Source organism: Dromaius novaehollandiae, chromosome W (genome assembly GCF_036370855.1).
Source record: "Dromaius novaehollandiae isolate bDroNov1 chromosome W, bDroNov1.hap1, whole genome shotgun sequence".
In the NCBI taxonomy this organism is placed as follows: Eukaryota; Metazoa; Chordata; class Aves; order Casuariiformes; family Dromaiidae; genus Dromaius; species Dromaius novaehollandiae.
Genome location: NC_088130.1, coordinates 29,302,479 through 29,325,308, shown reverse-complemented (window position 1 = coordinate 29,325,308; position 22,830 = coordinate 29,302,479). Strand labels below are relative to the sequence as shown.

Genomic DNA, 22,830 nt, shown 5'->3' with positions numbered 1-22,830 from the left:
ACCATGCTCTCCATGCACTCCCCCTACTCCTGACTTACCTGTACCGCACACCCTCTTACCCATCAGGCAGCCTTTAGAAGGAAGCCCTCACAGATCCTTACCAGTGATCCTCAAGATCATCTAGAAAGGCAGGAAGGGTTCACAGGCGTGGTAGCCGAGCATCAGCCTTCCCATGCCTTCCCCAGCGCCTAGGTTTAGGAGTCCTCATAAGGAGAGGAGACAGGCACCCACCCTTACAGGCCCAGCCTTCATGGAGAAGGTGGCTGGGGACAGTGCTCGCCAGCACTTGTGTGAGAGCCTCGCCAAATAAAAGGGGGTGGACAACAGCCATAGGATAGATACAGCTCTGTTCATGCTGTTTAGCAAAAGCTGTTTCTGAGGCACTGAACAGCAAGCACCCTGTGGATCCATCCCTCTATCTTGCCCTGTGCCCTGTAGCCTAGTGGGGACACTGAGATATCACTTGGTAGAGGTGTTCCTGGGGGTGCTAGGGAGGGGAAAGGCCTTATCCCGCTTGCCTTGGAAAGTGTCCTGAGGGTATTGCAAAGGCCGAGCCATGCTGTGGCCTCTCTCCAGCATACATACTGACTGAGACACTCTGCGGGTGAACACACTGCAACAGGACAGTGAAGATGCAGTCATTGTTCCTCTAGTATGACCAATATGCGCTGATTATTCCAAACTCCTCGTTGCCAAACTTCCATTTTGGGGGCAAGAAATTGAATTAAAAAGGTATTCAGCCTTGCTCCCTTCCTGTCCTCTCTCACCATTGTGCCATGCCAAATTAACAACAACTGCTTGCTCAGGTTGCAAAAAAGCTTTTTAACAAGGCTAACTTGGTGCTGTACTGAAGAATGTACATGCTAGAATTCACACAGCACCACAACTGTACTCTACTCAGAGCTGGCTCACTTGGTCAGGTTAGACTGTCTTCATGCACCTCTGCTTTTGGGGTCACTTTTGCCTCATTCCTGTCCAGTTCAAAATACATAAATAGTGTTGGGAGGATCCAGGCTCTCCTCAGTCCCACTAAAGTGCTTCCAGCAGCAGGCTGCTCTCTTTTAATTCTTGCTCTCTTGGTGGAAATTCTAGTCTAAGTGGAGGAAGGAATGAAGGTTTAACAAGATACTGGAGAATAGCCTTACTCAGTGCATCTCTTAGTGTACATGTGAGAGGCTACTTGCCTGGGAATTGGGACCTTGAGGCCTAGAACTCATATCTTGCAATTAGGGGCAAGTGCACTATGCAGCAGGCAATGTCATTCCCCTTAATTGACCTAGAGCCTCAGTGCCTTCCATGTCTGCCAGGTGAGAGGATTCCAAAGCAGTGCGCAACAGCCTGAGTTTGGGCATTCAAGGGACCAAAACAAATCGATTTTCAGGTGCCTTCAGGAGAGAGTGAATTGTTTTCTGAGGTTTAAGCACCTACTGTTCCAGTTTAGGCAGCCTAAACTCTAGTGTTTCTGGTTGGGCAGCTCTTGATACGTCCCGGCCAGGCCAGTTAGCTTTCTGGACTGCCCTTCATGCTCTCACCATTGGCTTGAAGGGAGCATGACCCCAGCCCCTGGACTTGTTCTGTTTGGACAAGGCGTTACAGGACCTGTTTTGGAGGTGCTTTACAGAGAGTCGTTGCAAGGCAAGCTTATGAGTACCTGAAGGTCTCATTGTTCTCAGGGAGGGGCGTATATGTAACTACAAGTATTAAAAAAGCTAAAGTAAAGTACTAATTTACAGAGAACACAAAAAGATGGCAAATGTTTTGCTTAGACTTAAGTAATATTTCATGGTTAAAACTGGGGATATTTCTTAGTGTTAGTAGCAGATAAGAAATAAATCAACCTACATTTGACCCAGGTTTATCAGCATAGTTACTGGATAATCAATTCAAACATTACCTTGTTAGTAAACAGAAATATTCTCGTCACCCTCTAGTGCATTCTGAGCCAGATACTACTGAGATAACATTTGCCATTTTGCAATATTGTATTTACAAGAGAAACAGATTTTTTTTCATAACTGCAAAGAAGTCCTGCATTCTGCTTTTCACTATAGCTTAAGAATATTGAAAATAAAGTCTTTTGAAGGATAGCATAACTTATACAGAACTGACACTGAAAATGTTTATTTTAGTGGAATTTCTTTATTTTTTTACCAGTTAAGTATCTGTCCTAAAAAGTCTTTGGGCAGATTTTGAGACTTTTGGATAGTGTCTCTTAGAAGTCTCCTTCTTTACACTGTATATCACATCTAAGAACATGGCCCTCAGCTATGAAATCAAACTGGTATGTATTTAATATTGTCAAATCACAGCAGTTCCTTGCTGTGATAATATTGTGTTTGCTTTGATAAATGTTATACAGTCATTAGAAAACCAATAGAAATTGTCTGTTTAGAGAAATGCTGAAAAAAAGGCAATAGACAACTAACCTGATACATAGATTTTACTACCTTCTCATCTACATTGCTATATAAACATCTGATTTTCTGCAGTCATTAAAAATATATTAACTTGATAATGCTATCTGACTGGTTCAAGCTAGCTAGCTTAACCTATGGCCAGTGAATGTGATACTTGCTGTAGCTTAGCATTTCTGATTTTTGTCTGGCTTAAACTGGAACATGCAGGACAGTATGAAAAATTTCTACAGTAGCCCTTTGAACCGGTAAAACATGCAACACAGTGGAGTCAGCAGGATGGGGGAGACTCAAGTCTGTTCTTATTCTGTGGCTTGTTTACCAGGCTGCCTGTACTAACTGGAAAATTCATTGTACATTAACTTCGGCTTCTGCTTTTTCTCCTGAAGTGTGAGTGTGGGCTGTGTGATATAGTGAGATGTTACTTTTTGTAGTCTCCTGGCTATACAGGTTAAATACAGTGACTGCTTCTAATGATGATGTTTCTGACTAATTCTTTCCTTCCTGTTTGCTTATTACAGATTTGTTTTGTTTTGTTAATGTTGTGTTGTCGGAGCAAAAGCAGGCAAAACAACTTACAGCAACAAGCATTCTTCATAAAATCATTTTATCTTAAAATTTTTTTTCTATGATTACTTTGCAGTTTTAGTATCTTTTCCTCATTTACTACTTTACCATTACAGTTTGTGTGCTTGCAGCTATATAATGTTCGCCTCTGCATCTGTGAATAGAAATGACAAAAATGAAAGCCTTTAGCTTTAGCTCCCTGATTTCCCAGCAGAAGTCTGTGTGCATTTGCTGCTCAGAAACCTAGCATGTCCATATGCGGCAGGCTTGCTGCGACGCAGCTTGTCTGTGTGGCACTTGGGGTAGTGTCCATACAGTACAAGTGCAGTAGCTTCTATGTGCAATTTTGATCTCCTTGTGCATGCAAGATATTTGTCCAGGATTCCTGGACATCTGCAGCTTATGCTCCAACCAGACTGTCTGAGTTCCCAGCCAGAAGGTCAAAATCCTCTTTTTGTTCCTAGACATAATTTCCAAGCAAGAAACAACATACATGTAAGGAAATTCAAAGTGTGATAGACCTAAATGCACTTTTCTGATGGCTAGTTACTGATATGGGTAACAAAATTTCAAATAGCAGGATTACTTTTTTCCTGTTTAAAGTATTTTCTCCTTGGCCTATAGTCTGTTTACAGCAAACACTGTTTCAAGCAACTTTTTCTGTATATAGAGCTTTTCTCTCGCAAACACAGCACAGCTGTATCTGACTGTGCGTATGAACAGTCTGCACTGGAACTGGCTATTTTAAATAGAGCACGAGTAAGTTCTTTGCTGGACTGCAGCCAGGACATTCGGAGCGTTACAGAAATGAGCCCTTCTTCTCTTTGATTTGGTATTTTGTCAAATTCAAATCTGCCAGTTGTGTATCAAGTTAATACAACTGAATATGAAACAACCAGTAGTTGTCAGACATTTTCAGGGGAGTTTTTTGGAGGCTGATTAATGACTTGAGATGGAAACAGGCCTAATTTTCAAATGAGCAGTTTAAACAAATAAGTTTCATGTCCTTTAGACCACTTGTAGTCATCTAAAACATCTTGTGATCACCTCTTTTTTGAGATGGGGAGAAAAAAAAAAATCTCTTTCTTCCCGATAGCAAAACTTACTCTCCTATTTTTAGATGAAGTATATGATTACATAATTGTTTGTGGTGCTTTGGCATTTGGAAACTATTATCGACCAGGAAAACCTGAAGCACCGAGGCTCTCTGCTTGTAGAGTGGTTGGAATGCAACCTTCTTTAAATCAGATTGCATGACTCTTTAAGTAAGAAGGCCTGAAAACAAATAAAACTTGGAATTAGTCATGCATACCTGCTTTGGAGAACCAAGAGAGCAAGTGGGTTTTAGTCCCCAAAATAAATATTTTTGCAGTCCTCTGCTTTTGTTTTCCTAGCATAACTAAGGAAGGTCTGAAAAATAAAACCTCTCTCTTCTTCATTGTGACTAAGTAGAATAGCCATGCCTCAGTCTTGAACTCAGGTGAACCTGAAAGCTAACTTACTAGATGTCTGGCAATAGCTGAAGTGATTCTTACAGCCCCATTATTCAAAACCTGTGACTTTTGTTTAGTTTTCATTTCAGGTTACATTCAGGGAGCTGGTAGAGGAACTTTCACCATTTGAAACAGAACTGCAAGTCTGATGAAAAAGTCTGTTTTTAAGTAAAATGCTCATGTGGTTTAGCATAGCAACCAAAAGAAATCTGGTTAACTAGAAAGACTGCTGTGTACTTATGCAGATGCACTGTTCTCACGATGTAAGAAAAGTGGCTAATTCTTATCTCTGATTTACCGAATGGAAACTTGCAGAGAGATATTATACTCTTGATGTTGGCAAATGAGACTGGACTTTTGGCATCTTTCTCTCACATGCTTGCCAAGCTGGACAACTTCCTACATAACTGTTGCCTTTTTGGAAAATACTTAAACTATTTCTTGGAAAGTGGTTGAAGGTCAGGCAGAGTTTGTTCTGGGTTTTACAGTATTTATTATTGCATAAGAAGGTTGTGTCCCACTTCTCATCGAGGTCTGGCTAAAGAATACTGATGTGATGGATGCATGCTTCCTGACACAGAAGAAACCCTACTGTAGACAGTGAATAGCAGTACTACATCCAGGTCGTGCACATGCCACACATTCATACACACATTCATACATTTGGGAAATATGTACTCTAGAATAGTCTTTAAAATCCCTCAAATATATCCAAACTGCAGAGAGCAAGGGCTCTAGCCTTGAGAGTAGAGGCCTTGAGAATACAGGCACAGGGTGGTAACTGAAGGCTGAGGGTGGAAACACAAGTCACAAAGGGTAAGTTGCTGGTTGCTAAAGGAGTGCAACTGTGAGAGCTGGATAAAACTGGTTTTAGGGCATAACAAAGAGAACAGGGAACATGTATCCTACAGGTAAAAATCCATTATATGATCAAAATGCAAGGGATAACAAGGAGATATAAAAGATGGTCACAGCCCCTACAAGAATGGGAACAAAGGAAGAACAGAGAGAGAGGAATTGCTCCAGCATTGTCTTCCTCAGTTAAGGACGCCACTGCTTCTTGACCACAACAGGTTCCCCTCAACTTTGGTAGATAACGAGTGCCGCTTTTTGGTTTGCTACTCATCTATTCATGACATTCTGCTGTGTGTAAAGTATCTTTTACTATATCATTGGATTAAGTGAATTAGAATTCTATAGAGCACTCTGTGTGTGTGTGTGTGTGTGTGTGTGTCCGCACGCGTGCGTTTTCTGCTTCAACCTTCCCACGCAAAGAATGGATTGATACCACAGCACTGAGTCAGAATAAACTCAGATGCAAAAACTGACTTGAATGAAAATGAGAATTTCAGACGTCCTCTCCACTCCCTCCCCCAGTTTCTTTGGTCTACTCTTAGATCTCAGCCCGTCAAAACATATGCATTTATGTACACAAATAGTCCCAGCAAAGATAAAGGAATGGAGTGCTGCTTGCTCTGTCATTGGCACATTTGATGGAGGGCAGATATCTTCCTCTCGCTGAACTTTTCTTCTTGCCTTTTTTGCCTTGTGTGCTTTGGATTTGTTCCTTGCTTGCTGGTTCCTGCCCCACACATTGCACAGAATCGTGGAGTGAATTGAATTGCTAGAGAAGGATCTGATTCAAAGAGGATGGGGTCTGGTCTAGAGGAAAAGAAACAGTTAGGATACAGAAGAAAAGTACTAGGGTATGTATGGGATTTTATTTTGTGGGGGAGGATGTTAGATTTCATCAAATGATCTTTTTTCCATTTGGCATAGAATTAGAAAATTTGTGGGTGGAGGAAAGACAGTCCCTACAATGATGTGTGGATACTGTGTTATCCTTGGATTTTGGCAAAATTTCTTGAAATTAATTGAAATTTTACCTGAAGAAATACTGTGATTTGGATTGAAAACTGAAAGATAAGCTAATTATTAGAAAAATACTGAACTGTCCTTTTGAGTATCCTGGCAAAAATTAACTTTTTGATATGGTTAGTTATGTGGATTCTAAAAGGTAGGCTGTGCTTGCACACTAACTGCTCTCCTACCTCATCACAATGCTACAGAATTACAGTGCTGCAATTCTGAGTTTGTCCCAGTGATTTCACATTACGTTTACTCACTTTAGATGTCCGAAGTAGGCTCTGCCTTTCTCAGAACTTAATCTGGATAGGCTGTCAGTAATAAAGTTCACGGATAAAAACCTAACTTGCTACATTAACTCCACTTTAGGTCATTAGCAGAGCATAAATCTGTATCTCCAATCTATTAGAAAAGTATCAAGGAATATATATCACTCAGCTGGAGGTGATCTCCCCTCGCTCCTGAAATTGTCATTGCTAACAGTAAAATCAGACAAGACATAAATGAGCATGAATGTGAAGACAATGTGTGCTGAAGCCACTCAGTTAAAAAAAAAAATCTTTGGGACAGACCAGTTTCTGGGAAAATGACTGTTTCATGAAGTATGCAGGCCAGACTCTGTGAATGACAAAATCTGGTAAGTTGTCATATGTGCCATATGCTATGGCCTTGGTTCCCAGAAGCAAGGTTTGAGAAACAGATCATTGCAGAACTGGACATGCTTCCGTCTTTTCCATTCCTCCCCTGTTCTCAGCAGCATCCAGGTGATTTGCAAAAAAGGGTCAAATCTGGCAATGGTTTTAGATTAAAAAAAAGCATTGCTGGGAAACATTAATGTTGGGACTTTTCATTTACATACCTCTCAGCATTAATGGCTTTTTTGTTAGAAGTTTCACTTTGTGTTTTCAAACGACATTGAGATTTTAGTTAGAAATCATGCATTTGCTTATGAATTGACAAGTATTAATAGAAAAGGTTATAAAAAGGATCAAATATCTAAAAATGAAGATGAAAGTTTCAGTGAAACAGAAGTGATTTCCTATCTGAACACTAAAGAGAAAAAAACCCCTCTGCTCTGACCTAGCCTGAAGTCATCATTTTTCAGATTTTTATTTCACTCAAAATGTTCCACTTCTGCTGTCAGCACCTGTATACCAGCCTATATTGAAAATATGCTCACATAACACCTGAGGGGCTGCTGATGTAAGGGGTTACACAGTGGACTGTGGGTAATGGCGACCTTTAGGATCCAGGATTTTCTTTTTATGAGCTGAACATAAAACACAACAGTGCTGTTGGGAAACTAAATCAGCAGTATTATATCTTAATAATTTAGCAGCATAAGTATTCCATATGAACAATATCTTTAAGGAATAATTTCATGTAATGTCATATCCTTGAGTAGGAGTTACTTCTCTTTTATCTCTTGTTTTTATTTATTAACTGTCACAGATGTGGCCCTGAAATCAATATGGTTTCATAAAGGATTTCCAGAGGAAAAATGGATGTGTTCTACTCCCACAAATATAACTGGGGAGTAAGAAACAGTGTGTCCCTCAAAGACTTCAGTTATAATTGAACTTTGCCTTTCACATCTGGCTGCATGACTGCATATTTAGCTGGAAACATCTAGAAACACCAGGCAAATTATATTCATACAAGCAGCAGCATACAAAAGTTAAAGAAAATCCTGTTAGAAACTCAAGACAGGTCTACTTCCTGACTACTTTGCTCATTTTCTCCCTTAAACGTCTGTGCTGCAGACTTTCTTCATCTGTATACTGTTCTCTGTACCACCCCTAGCATTAAACAAAGAGAGGGTAATACACTCTTGACTGTAAAAATGGAAATAAAACTTGTCTTTGTCTTTTCTTGTAATTTAGCAGTAATTGCTGGGAAAAAGCAGAGTTCAGAGTTGTCCTTACAAAATTCTAAATGGCCTGTAATGTTTGCTTTTGGCTAAATCATTATATAAAGTGATCAAAGACACATTCAAAGTAAACCCATCATACATTTGCTCAGGTCTTGTCAGTTCTGATTTAACCCAAAGAACTGTACTAAAATACAATGTAGTGCTTACTGTATATTTCAACAGAAATACTGGAATGGAAATTTTCTGCTCTAACCCTATTTTATGTTGCAGCCTGTTCTTATGGAATACCTTAAAACTATAGGAACATTCATAAAGAAGAATCGCATGAGAATTTGGAAAATTCCCTTCATAATTATGAATTGCTTTTTAGCAGTTCATTCACATTGTAGTAGAAGCAGATAAGTTAGCTTCATGCTAATACGTAGCAATTGTACTGAATCAGAGCTGAAGCCTAATTAATTGAGTACACTGTCTCTTAGAGTGGCTGGATTCAAATGCATTTGATAACTATGCAAAAGGCAGGCTGATGTGAGGAAAATTTATCTTCCTTTTATTATCGTCCCTTTTATTGCCAATAGCAAAAGTGACTGAACTCATAAAGTGATGTTAAAATTTAAAGAGGCGATGTTTGATGGTGGTCCTCTTATCTGCGTGAAGGTTTGTTCTGTTAAGCTTCCTAAATTCTTGGCTTCACCTCTGAAGCAGGAAGTTTACAAAACTTTTTTTAATTAGGTTTAGAGTTGGGTCTAAAATAAGGAAAACCATGCAGAGGACTTTAAGCTCTTCAAAATTCACAAAACAAGAAAAAGATAAAGAATTCATGTAAAATTGCTTTCATGTTATATAGAAAATAAATAATTCTCCACATAAAATTTTCCTTGTGGCAAGTGTGTAAAAAAAGAGATTTTTTCTCTCTCGCTGCTAGAATAAGAACATTTTTAATTCAGAACATTTCAGGACTGAATGTGAAATTTCACATCCATGGTTTAGTACTGACCCCTTTAACATACCAAGAGCCAAATCTCCAGGATTAAGAAAGAATTAATTAACGATTCTAAGAAAAAGATTTACAACTCTATACAGTGAAATGTGTAACAAATTATGTTTTAAATATATGTGAATTAATATAATGATCTGGATGATAAGATAATAATCAGCACCTGATATGCCAGAGTTAATGCAGATGTTATTACTGTATTACTGAGAGATGGTCTGAATGCTAAAATGAAAGCAAAATTTGCTTTCGGACACTTATCCTGCCAGTATGGCATAGTAGTTAAGTGTGTTTCAACAAAGCATTAGTCAGCTTGAGTGCTACCAGTGGAGCCCAAGGAAACTGTCCTTAGCCTGCACGTGCCATTCTCTATGGGTGAGATGCAGGTATGCAGATACAGATGTGCTCCCGCATCCCCTCTTTAAAGGCAACACAGCTATAGCCAATATGTCAAACAGCGTGTGTCCGTACAGTAGCCTACACTGCCTAGAAGCATTTGGCAAGGCTAGGAATATATGTACTAGTCAAGTAGGCAGGAGCTTCAGCTCTGACTGAAACAATAATTTTTGTACATAATTTACATGCATCTTGCCTATCAACCTTTTTATGGCTTTTACAAGATTTTGGTAGCTGGTAAGCCCGTGGAACTTGTTCTTGCAATGGAAGAGAAAGTACGTACTGCCTTTCACAGCTGCGTTTGGGGGCCTCAGTAGGTTCACAGCAGATAGCTCTATGCAGTGATCCTTCCTCTGCAGTAATAAGGGCCTAAACCATACCCATGTCTCCATTGGGAGCTCTTGCATGGCGTCATGAGGCCAACATGTAACTGAAAAAAAATTTTAAATGTGACTTTTTCCAGGCACATTTGAAAGCCCAGATTTCGGCTACCTCCAAGAGGGGCTGGACAGAGGGATCTAGTGGACAGGACCTGGTGTAGGTTCTGCACTCAGTAAAAGTAACGGGGGCAGCTACAGCCCTGCTGAGCCCTGTGCTCTGCTAGCTGCGGTTTGGGCGACGGGTGCTCATCCCTCCTGCACGGGCAGGGAGCTGCTGCGAGCTTGGCTGAAGGGCGAGCGAGAGACCGCTGGGGGCTGCCTGTGCTGCTTGGCAGTGCCTAAGTCAGACAGTTTGAAGGAGAAAGGCGGCTTTGTATCTGAGTCAGTGTCTCAAAAGAAACTAAACTCCATATATTTAATTAATTGTTTTCTTAAGGCAGTGAGCTGAAGTGAAAAATTAAAATCATCATTGACATAACATAAAAGCAGTAGGTTGTGGAAATGCTAGAAACTGGATGTAGCAAGTTTGATTATGTCAGTTTTATTACACTTACTGTTTGTCTTCCTCCTCCTGCTTGTTACACATACCGAATCATAGTTCTTATTAAATTGCAGGGTCTCTAGGCTAGAGATTGCAGTCTGTGACTGCTTCTTCTGGTGCTGTTCTGTGAACTTTGATAGGTTAAATCCAGCCACTGAACTAGTATTTTTAACACAGCCCTATCACAGTGTGACAAACAGTCATGGTTCAAAGGTTTATATACTTGTCTGCTTAGACCCCTGGAAAGCACTGCACTTAAAAATACTTTAAATGTTTTGAGGGTACAGAAAGAGAAGGAAGATGATAAAAATATTTGAAGTATAAAGCACTGAAGCCTTTAATTTGTTAACTGGGTATGGAATTCCCATCATTTCTTTTTCCATTTAGGAATAGAGAGATTGATATAAAGAAAGATCTCTCAAATGATGCCCTTTCAGCTATTATTAAAAATACCTAAAATTGTCCATTTTAAGTGAAAATTTAATTAAGATGCATTGGACAGCTATTCTTAGAGCGCTCACGTTTATCCTTTTGATGCGGCAGTAAGGTGTGCGTACCTAAAAGGGAACACTAAAGATAACACTGCGGCTCCTCTACCTGCTGCTGACTTACTTGCAAAGAGGACACAGCGCACAGGCTCATTAGCCCCTCTAAGACCAGCCGCGCTCCGTGCTACGGTGCTGCTTTTAGCTGTCTCTGCGGCAGCCAGCCAGTCTGGAAAAGACCCATTTTCAGCCGACTGAGAGAGACAAGAGAAAGGGGGTAGCAGAGGGGCGCGCCTGCTCCCACAGAGGCCTGTTGTTTCGGGGCTCCCGCTCCATGCCGGCTCGGCACCGCGGTGGCCTGGGGTCTCGCTGGCCTGCGCTGACGGTGTGCCGCCTGCAGGGGTGGCAGGGTAACGATGCCATGCTCCAGGTGAGCATCACCGCCACCTCCAAACCAGCCCCACAGCTTTGGCACGCCCATGCCGAGGTGGGCAGATAACCCGAACACGCGGCCTGCCTGCTAAGTGCCTTGGGCAGTCTTGTGTCAGGCTGGGACCTGGCACTCGTACCCAGTGCAAGAGTCAAAGAGAGGGCTGGCTGGGCAGGGCTCGCTGGTTCCAGATAACCTGACCCCCTAAGGGCCGGGCTGCCCAAAGAGAGGGTGGAAACGTATGTGTGAAAGACAGGTCTGCAACCTATGTTTCGTGTTCAGGACTGTGTCCTATACCTATCCGAGGTCCCCTTTTTCTGGCCTCTTCCTTGAGACCAGGAAGTTCAGAGGTGTCAGGGTAGATGCTAGGATCCCAGGAGACAGCACAGCTGGAAATCATGGTATTAATGTTAGAAGTTTCAGATCCTTAATTTTTCAGCCATTTTATGTTTTCTCTAACTTAAGTATCTTTTAAATCACTGCCAAGTGGAATGGAGGCCTGAAAACCTCACCCTTCTCTTAATTTATTTATCAGTTGGGTCTAAAATCTTGCACCTACCTTTCATCCATTGTTTTTTTTTTTTTTTTCCTTTTGTTTACTATACATGAAATGTGTGTAGTCCTTGGTAATACCTAGTCTGGAAAGGTCTCCAAGGGGTTCATCCTTCTAAAACAGGATGAACTGCCTGCATATCTGTGTTATTTCTGAGAGAGGTTTGTCTATTTTTTCTTGACTCTCCGCCTGAGATTTTTCACCATGTCCTGCAGCAATATTCTGGCCATCAGAAAATACCCCCTAACCTAGAGCCACCTGTTAGGATTTAGGCCCTTTGTTTCCTATCCTAGTCCTCATGGAGCTAGAAAGAAGTTTATCCCCTACCCCTTTGCAGCTGCCTCTTGTATACTTTAAGAGTGTTGTTACATTCCCCTCCATGTTCTCTTCTTTAAACTAAACAGCCCTACTTCGTTCAGTCTTTTCTCACCGAGTACATTTTCTAGACCTCTGGCTATTCTCACTGCTCTCCTCTGGACTCCTTCCAGTTACTCCCCATCTTGCAGGAAGTGCCTTGCCCAAAACTGGATACAGCGGTCCAGCTGAGGTTTTACTAATGCTGACTAGAGTGGAATGAGTACTTCATGAGCCTTGTAGGTTATGCTTCTATTTATATTTTCCAGTACAGTGTTTGCTTTTTTAGTAACAGCAGCAGATTAACTCCTGTTAGCTTTAGATCTATTATGACCCTCAGATTCTTTTCTACAGAAGTGCTACCCAAAAAATTGGTTATCTGCCTAAAGAGTTGACTAACTTTGTCTGCATGTAGTACCTTCTGCTTATTCTTATTGAAAAATATCTGTTTAAAAAAGATAATTTCTCCAATTTATCAAAACGAGCTTAAGTGTTAAAGGTGTTCTCCAGTGTCACTGCCAGTACCACTGGCTCGGTGCCTACAGTTTAATAGGGTTATTCTCTATTGAAATAGCCTAGTTGCTGAAAATATTGGTTTGCACAAAACCCAAGACAGAACTCAGTCTATCCTTGTGTTTTTACAGTAAATGGCTGAGCACTCTTCTGGTATGGTTCTCCAGTTTTGTATCCACCCTAAACTGTTTCATCTCGACTTGGTTTGCTTATGGAAAGATCACATCAGCCAATGTCAAAAGCATAATGAAATGCAAGATTTATGACTTCTATTGTTTATTCACAGACCTTTTCTTTTACTTTATTGTAGTGGAAATGAGATTGGTTGGATGTGATTTGTCCTTGATGAATCTTTGTTGGCTGTTTACAAATAGTTTGTTATAATATCAGTAAAGCCTTTTGTTTGAATGAAATTCAGTTTCTTTTCTTAAAACTTTTGCTGACATTTATAAAAATATTTATTTAATTGGCTAAGGCAAACTTCTCTTACTTTGCGCAACTTAAAGTACAGACTTCTGCACAACAATACATTTCAGTATAGATGGGAATTTGGAAATCTAAGTTCCATTGCAAAGCATCGTTGCACCTAGAGGAAGATCAGACTATCTGAATGATTTTAAGGGATGGTTTAGTAGACATAGGATAAAATTAAGAGCCAAGTCCCACACTTAAGGGCCAACAATAAGAATATACCCTTACTCCGTTAGCAAGCAAGTCATCTGGTGAGAATAACAAAGGCATAGAATGACATGGTTGTATTAGTGCAATTACTGTGAGTTTTGAATACCAACAGTGATTATTGTTATTAAAAGCTACTATAGGATTTTTGACAGCATGTCTTTCTTAGAAATCCACGAGCCTTTTCTTAAACTCCTTAGGTGGTCAAGGAATAGAGAGCTTGGATTAAGAGTAGGCTAGAAGAGCTTGGCTTACTTAGCCTGGCAAAATGAATACAGCAAGCATATTGTTATTCCTGATAAATGTGTCAGGGTTGGACATACAGGGAGGACATATTATCATAGAAAATGTTAGCACTAGAATAAAAGAATGTAAGTCAGGGAAAACCTGTGGGCTGTTGCAAGTACTCTTAACTATAGTCGATATTTCAGAATTGTACAGATCAAAAGTATCAGTATCAGTCTTATGAAACATTGCAGTAATAAGGTGAAGAAAGGAATAACAGCAACTGTTGTATCAATCTCATGCTTGCATGAATCAGATCACCGTGGTTTTAGTGTTTCACAATCACTATAGCACCACTGTGAAGGGTGAAAGTGGTGTTTTATGGAGAAGTTATGGCAAAAATGAGCCTTAAAGGGGGGGTGTTACATATCTGGAGTACATAAAAGTAGGTTCCAACACTGAACCTGTAGATGCTTACTTTTTTTTTTTTTTTTTTTTTTTTGTATGACACAGAGTGACTTGTTTTAGTTTGCATAAGAAATTAGTGAACTTGACCAGTTTCCCACATTTATTAGACTCATGCTGTGGCCTTTGGGCTATTTTTAATGCTCAGTCTTAACTTGTTCTCAGAGAATTCTGCAACCTCTTTCATTAGAAAACTGAATAATCAGTGTTATCACCATTTTATATCTGGAAAAATGAGGCACAGGAATGTTAAAGCCAGAGTTTCAAAAGCAACTTTTTATGCTGGTGTATTAGTAGTTGTGACTTTGAAAGACTAAAGTGTATCCATCTCTTACAATGGCTCTAACTGTTACCAGACTTGAAATTATTTCTAGGCAGGAGGAAGAGAAAACAGAACAGTTCATTCACATTATTCAGAGGGATCATGAATTAAACTTTGCTATTCTGCAAATGCCCTTCAATAGCGGTGCTGGTACATGGGCCTCAGGGGCTGAACATTGTCCCCAGTTACCCATTTTCTGAAAACCTTCCCTTCTATGCTGACGACAGCAACAGGTAGTACAGTGCGTGCATGACAGTGTGGGGAAACGTTCACTGGTGTGTTAACAAACCCCTGCCATAGATGGCCCCAGGGTTCATGTTAACGAACCCCTGCCATAGATGGCCCCGGGGTTCCTGCTGCTCCAGCACTCGGTGGCTCTCTGCTTCCCAGAGCTGAGGTGACATGGGGCACAGCAGTGACATCAGTAGCATGTCCTTCTGACTCACCTGGAGCAAATCGTGCAGAAGTGTCAGCACTGGAGAATAGGCTCTTCTGGTCCAGCCATTAACCTTCTGCTTCAGGGATTTTACCTCTAGTATTGCAGCTGCTTACTTTCATTACAGTTAATAATTTTTGTGAATGCTCAGACTGCTGTGTGGGTTGCGTATTACCCCAGGACATGCAACTCATTCACTATTAGGTTTTCATTCTACTACTTTTTATGAAGGCCAGGGAGTACAGCAATAAATTGAGAAAATAACACAACACTGGACATACATGACAGTTCGGCTTGGCAACATGAGGCCCATACTCCCGCAAATGGCATGATCAAAGATACTGATGTGTAGTTTTGTTTCATGGCAAAGAAAATAGATGTTTTGAGCAACCAGTGGAAGATAAGAAAGTTTGAGTGCATTGGATAAAGTAGTTTCTCTGATCTACTAATTCCTTTTTGTTTGTTTTCTTTTCAGTAACTTTCACATCATTCTTCCTATAATGAAACCAAGAAATCAGTTTGTGGCACAAGTTTGGCATGGAGCTGGTATACCTTTGGGTACTTGAAAGGCAGTGTGCAAGTTGAGACCTGTCACATCAAAAGTGAGTATTACGGTCCCAGTTAGCAACAAATACCCACCTCTGAAACATCCTCAGTAAAAAGCTGCTTGCTACTCAGAGCCATTTCAGAAGCCACCACTCTCTCAGGCACAACTAGAAGTCACCTGTTGTGGCCCTGAGTTGCTTGGACATCCTGGCATATGGGGGCAGAGCAGGTTAGTTTGCATACCGTAAGATCCCAAATTATCAAAAATTATCTGTTCCGTAGCACAAGAATTGTTTGCAGTGCATAGGAAACTGTGAGGTCTCTAGTGTCTTTCACTTTTTTGCTTCAGAAGCCACGTGAACCCTACCAGAAAAACAGCAGTTATTCCCATACCATTCCTTTGTATTATGTCTGCATTGTAAAAGCAAACTGCTGGCTCAGAAATAGGCGACCTGAGGCCCTTAATCCGCTTTACTCTTCCACACTGAACTTGCATAATCCACATGAAAGCCAGGCCAAATCTAGTTATTTATAATCCAGGAAAATTCTGGCATGCTGTATGCATTGCCCCAGAAGGGGTTTCCCAAAGTGCAGGAACGTGCTGTTCTCCATCCCTACTTTGGGTAGTTTGCTTTAAGACTATTAGTACTAAAGATTGTCTACATAAAATGTAGTGATATGATCTATTTTAAATACATGTTTTGCTTCAGATATACCTACCATCCTGAGTACAGCTAGTTATGTTCATTGTGGTGTCAAAAATGATTGAATGCTATTATGCTATGAATTAATTTAGAATATGGAAATCATATGTTCTGAAATGAGCATCTCTGCCTATCCACAGTAGTTTGTTCTTCCTCTGGGGAATTTTGTTGTCATTGTTGTTTTTGCATGATATTTCTAATTTGCTGCATTTCTTAGTATTTTCTGGGGTTTAAGGCTTTAAGGGCAAACAAAAGATGGTATGTTATTTTCCAAAAGAAAAAAAAAAGGGATACAAATAAGAAGTGATGTTTCACTAGTCAAATAATTCCAATCCCTTAAAAATACTATATCATCTTGAGGGAGAGTTTACGGTTATCTGTATGTCCTAGTCATGGAGAGTGTGGAATGGGTTCAGTTCTTTATGCATAATTTCAGAAGACATAAGGAAGCTCAGGCTTTTGGAAATCGGTTCATATGTAGCAATTTGAAAGAAAAAAACATGTCATGATTTTCAAAAGTATGAACAAAACTTAGCTGCCACTGGGTGTAATGTTACTGCGTAATCCACATATGAAATAGCAACTTTTTTGTGTTTTCATCATGGCACATACCTTCAATTGCTGTTCATATTTCTGAGATTTGTGTTTATAAATACAACAGGAAGAAGGGCAGATAAAAGGGTACTAACTTTGCAACAGGCCCAGGCAGGAATTAATTGCGAGAGAAGAGAGTTGTGCTCCTCTTGTGCCTTTGCTGTGGACCAGCAGAAGAAAGATCCTTTCTTGACCCCAATCACAGGTCATCTTCATCCCTCAAGTAAATTAGAGCAGTGCAAAGGCCATTAAAGTAGCCAAGGAAGAATGAATTTTCAGGAAACCTGTGTTATAGCGCCTTTCCCTGGGCCATACTTCCTAGGCCAGTACCTGTCCAAAAACATAGCCAGTACCTGATTAAGTGTGGTTTAGATAGGTTTTGCTAGGGGAGAATAGTATCTTCCGGGAGCTGTTGGAAGACTTGAGCACTCTAAAAAAAACCCCAAACTCCTGAACCCTCAGAGCAATGCCACCACATGGTAGCTCAGCTGGCAGTAGGAATAGGTTCCAGACTGTCCCAGCAGAAAATTAGCTGCGATTCTTGCCTTTTCCTGCACACCAGTGTGGGGCGGCCTCTGAAGAGGGAGCATCACAGCGTGATCACCCTGGTAATAGAAGAAACCTGTTAAGGATGGGTTAAAGCAGTACTCTTGCTTAAAATGCACAAAGAGCTTTACTGTCTATTCAGCAGAAGCTGGGCACCCCAGAAAGCAGAGAAAACTTCAGGTTTGCCTTTCAGAAGCCAGAAGTATGGGGGAAATGGTATAGAGAACATGATCCAAAAGAGCTCACCAGAGGGAAGCTCCTATGCACTGAGCTCCGTCGCACCTCTCCACTCAAAGCCTGCATTTCTTTAGACCATGTTTAGTGACAATGTCCAAACAGACTGTGAGAGCTAAATTACTGAATTTCAATTACTCAGCTGAAATGTCTACTTTACAAGTACATCAAAAGATCAGGATCAGCCCTGTGAACCTAGTTTTGATCTTGTTTATTCAGCCTAGTAACTCCAGTGGAGTAACTCAAGATTTACAGTTGTGTGAGATCAAGATGATGGCTTACTGTTTCAACATCTCTGGTGTTTTGGCATGTAAGTTAGGCACGCAGTGTTCTTGGATTCTCCTTTTACCTAATTTCCTGGAAATTAGGATAGATAACATTAAATCATAGAAGAAGATTTAATTAAGGTCCCTTTTTTCTACCAGTGGGAGACCACTCCCTATTTCCCAGTTCTTTGCCTGTCTATCTGGTTTTCAGGGACTGGGGTGATGCTGTTCCTCTCATTTCCTTTAGAAAGCTTCTCCATAGCCTTAGGACATTGCGTGCTATATTCTCATGTGAACAAATACACCTGGAGTTTTTTAATATATATTTTTATCAGATATTTGGCTCACACAGCTGCTAGACATGGAATCCTGCTGCTAAAACATGCTTGCGTCTGTCCCTCGGGGCAGGGGGAGTTGAAGAGGTGAAGAAGTGCCATGATGGGCTTTGGCATGATGGGGGCTGTGCACCGCACTGCCAGCGTCCAGCTTCTCGCTTTGGACTTGAGATATTCAGGTCATTTGGTAAAGGGATGGAAAGCAAATGAAACTTGCAGTAAGACTGCTGTGACTTTTCCTCTGCTCTTGTGTGAATTGGCAATGCTGTGAGCTTTAACAGATGAAGCAAATTGCAAGTCTACTAACTTGCCCCCCCCCAATGAACTTTAGCAGATTGCTCAAATGCTGTATTTCACAGTGCAAAACATGAAATATATCTCTTCTCACTTTGTTGATCAAAGTGCACTTTTAAATAGAAACAATTCTGCATTTTACATAATCATTTCCTGCTATGGCTAGCATTACAGAATCCAACAGGAACGTTTCCTGCTGCTACAGCTAACTTACTGATAACTTGCTGCTGTTTATTTACAAATGCAATGCTCAGGCATCTTCTTTATACCCTCCCCCTTTCTTTTTCTTTGTGTGGGGGGGTGCCTTGGGGTGGTTTTGCGCCTTACAGCCCTGTCCTCCCCAAACCTTCCTGTGAGCAGTGCTGCCAACCTGCATGCGCTGCCGAGGAAGGCTTGAGAATTTGTTGGACTTGAAAAGAAAGCAAATGGACTGTGAGCTGCTGAAAGGATACAGGTGGTTTTGAACAGCTCGGTGAAGTCTGTGAAACTGAAGTCCGGAAACAGGACGGCTCCTGAGCCTCCCAGTGGACTTCACCAGACGGGGCTATACCGTCGAGCTCGTGAGTAACGGGCAGCAGCTCACCTCCCAGCAAACAGCAGTGAGGGAAAAGTGACCAAGCCAAAATGACTCAAAGGGAAACAAAACCTCCAGAGAAAAGACTGCTTTGACAGCCTGCTAACAGGCTTAACTCTAGCAACAGTTGTGCAGCTGTCAGTGCAGTCAGCGATGCAGCTGATTGCATAACCAGGGGGAATGTAAAGCTAGATACAGCAAGAAACCTGTGGCAACGTGGTCCTAAACTTAGCAACCTCTACTACTTGCTCTCCAGTAGTTCTGCTACAGAAAGCTGAATGACCAATGGTAAATCTTGAATGGCTGGATATAGAGAATTTTAATAGGTGCTTAAAGCACTCGGAAGTTTCCAGCTGGGAAATGCAACTTCTGGGATGATGAAGTGCTGAAAAGGAGAAACCGGGGCACAAAGAGCTTTCTAAGTTATTCTTATGTATTTGTTAGTTTGTTATTTCTAAGTATTTGTTAATGGGAGTCTGTGAGATGATAAACTGAGGACCTGAGACTGCAAAAAATACGTGAGAATACGTGCAAAAAAGTATGAGAAACCTGCTCAGCACTTTCATCTTGAAGATGTGTCTTGGAAGAAAGAAGACCCTATTGCCGTGACTTCTTGAGGCTTTCAGGATCTGTTCTGAGTTACATAAAGTAAATTTCCCAAGAATACAATTATCTGTCTGGACAGATTCATGGAGTTTAACTTTGAACACGTGCAACATGAATCTGAAACAGTGCTGTGCAAACAGGATACTCTTTCTTTATATAAAACATCAGCTGTTGGGTCACATCTCTTCCTCTGGAATCAGCAGCTGGAAAATATTAGATGAGTCACAAGGAGTGAGAGCTTTGAAAAGCAGCCTGTAGCAAGTGACATACAGGGTGATGCCTTTAAACCCATAAGGAAAACCCCCAAATTGGAGCCTTCAATGCAAGGGGAGGGTTAAGCTGCTCTGAAAGGTAATTTAAGTGACAAATTGACAAAAGGGATCAAGTGGGTGCCACTAATACACTCGGGCAATCTCGGAAAGGGCAAGGTGGAAATGAATGCGTAGAGCATGAGCGCCCTTTTGCTTGTTTTTTGAGCAGCCCTGATTTTGCACTTACACTACTTCCTGAGATAATTTACACCAGCCTACACAGCACTTGGAGCTGTGGCCGTACTCTGACAGACAGATGGTAGCTCAAAACTCCGAATGCGCTCACAAAACTGTCGAGATGAATCAGCGTAGGCAGCATGGATTGTCAGTATGCTAGTAGGTTACCTGAGGATTTTAGGTTATGTTTACATTGCAGGCAAGCTATAACTGCAGGATGTGTCTTCTGCTTTATTCTGCAGCACAGATAGGCAGTATTTGAGTGTCCAAATATGGGACACTTTTTCTTCAGGAGGATGCAAACTACAGTGCGTATGTTCTGCTTTGCCAGGTCCCCCAGCTTAGCGTGGGACTAAGGGTGCGGGGTCAGGCTGTGGCTGGCCGTTGTGAGAGTGTTGCCAAGGCGCATCCATGGGCAGAGGCAAAGTCAGCATCTTGAGACCCAAGCCAGTGTACGCCGGCCCAGCTGAGGCACCAGCGTGTGCCTTTCCTCCTCAGCACCCAGCTGGCAAAGGGGTTTCGTGCTACACCTCCTCCCGGCGGGGCCATGGTACCCAGCCCCCCTCCCCGCCTCCAAGTCCCTGATCCCCGGGAAACAAAGCTATCAGTGAGTGGCTGCCAAGGTCAAGTTTGCTTTCTGGGCGTTTTCAGCAGGTTATTTCAGAGAACAGTGTGCTAAAAGAAAAATACCTATTGCGAATTGGAGTATTACACACTGTGGCCATGTTTTGGGTCTGCAAATGTTGCTTCTCTTAGCTGTAGCTCAGAAAAGCATGGCTGCTGCTGAATCCCTACTGCCCCGTAAGTGCTTGCTACAGTCTTTTCTCTTTCTTTTTCTTCCTAGGCTCTCCTTGCTCTCAGCTGGAGAATGTTACATATGTTTTCATGCCTGTAGCAGCAGAGCCCATTTAGATTCCTATATTGCCTTATTTCACTACAACACAAATGAATCTTAGGAAATAGGGATGTGAGGGGACCCCCCCCCCCAAAAAAGAAGGCAGCTAGTGCTTTAGCACATTGCTCTCAGCCTGTGTTAGACTCAGTCTGCAGAATCAGTAGAGGGTGAGTGGGGAAAGCAATTCTCATATGGATGACCTTAGATATGTATGGGGCCACACTGCATTTGCTAGAGAAGTTTTTAGGAAGCCATTAAAAAACAAGGCAGAAATTCCCAATTCTAGCCTATCATTACGTCATGATAGGATCATCTGGCTCTGAATAACAGGTAATACAAATTGTAACAGATATTTGCCAACCTGTTCTTAAAGATCTTGAAGATGAGCATCCCACAGCCTTCCCTTAGCAATCCCCTTCAGCATGGTCCTCTCCTTCCCCTTTGAAATTGTTTTCTAAACTTTTAAATTTTACCTAAATCTCTTCCATGACACTGAAGGCTACTTTATCTTGTCCTATGCCCATAAAGAGCAGTTCGGTACCTTCACTTTGGACTAAACAGGCCCAATTCTTTCAGTCATTCCTCATCAAACATACTTTCTGCAATCTCTGTTTTATGTTTGCCCGGCCTCTTGCCACTGGGCGCGCATCTTTTTTGAAGTGAGATGCCCAAATAGGATGGCTAACTCCAGCCGTAGACTTGCCAATGCTGAGTAGAGCTAAACTATTGCTTGACCTGGCTCTCTGGCTGCACTCCAGGATATTCCAGTATCATGTTTGCTTTTTTTTTCACAAGAGCATGATGGTGTTGAGACAGAACTGGGCTTATTATCATTCTATTTAAATTTGCTTTGGGGGTTTGAACTTCTTATCTGGATTATTGATTTCTTATTTTGTAATGTGGTGGTACAGCTTTAACATTAGAAGGTTTTTTTTTTTTTTTCTTTTGTGAATAAACTTACCTAGTTGTATGGGTTTTATGGGCGCATAGACATATGTTAGCTAACTTCCACTGAATAATCTCCTCTTAATCCAGCACCTCTTGATGTCCTTGGTGGTGTAACTCCAAGCTATAAGGGTTAATGTTTTCTTCATTTGATAATTAGCTGTGGGTTTTTTTCAGTACTAGAATTTAACTGGTAATGCAAGCAGTTCTGACCTACTTTTAGCTGAAATTTTTAATGCTGAATGCTAACAATAACTGCTTTCTAACTGCATATTTTAAAATGCTTTGTGAAAAACAGGTACTGATTATTACTGTTCCTATTTTACAAGTGCCAGCTTTGATTTGTTTTTTATTTGATTTGCTGAGGGACAAAAAAAATTGATTTTCCAGCTCTTCCGTGATACGTTATTAGAAGGTTTGCAAGTTAGAAGCAAGGTTTTCTGAATTGATCTACTTGACCACAATGCCTTAAAAAAAAAATACTGGCACTAGCCTTTCTGTTGCACAAATAATTATTTAACAAGCTTGGGGGGGTGGGGGCATAGTTTTCCTGTATCAACTAGCTGAGAGACACATTCACTGGCTTTTTCAATTATTTTGGTCAGTTTTTCACCTACAGGAACCCTCCCCAACAGCGAGGCGCACCGAGCTGCTCCCTCCCCCTCCCCAGTGCTGCCACGCGTCTCCCGATCAACCCGCACACTGCTGAGCCTCAGCTGTAATTCAAGGGCTCTTTGCAGAGCGGACAAGTCTCAGCGTTGCCCTCCCAAGGAGGAGCCCAATACGCCTCACTTCCCGCTCAGCCTTGAGGCAGCGAG

General features: G+C 41.4%; 1 long non-coding RNA gene across 1 annotated transcript in view; it reads left to right on the top strand.

Annotated features, from left to right (window-relative positions):
• Nucleotides 1-22,830, top strand: part of LOC135324380 (uncharacterized) — a 41,697-nt gene that overhangs the window by 7,283 nt on the left and 11,584 nt on the right. The window contains exon 2 of the long non-coding RNA XR_010385723.1: nucleotides 15,461-15,587. This is a non-coding gene — a long non-coding RNA (uncharacterized LOC135324380). The remainder of the gene's footprint in view (nucleotides 1-15,460; nucleotides 15,588-22,830) is intronic.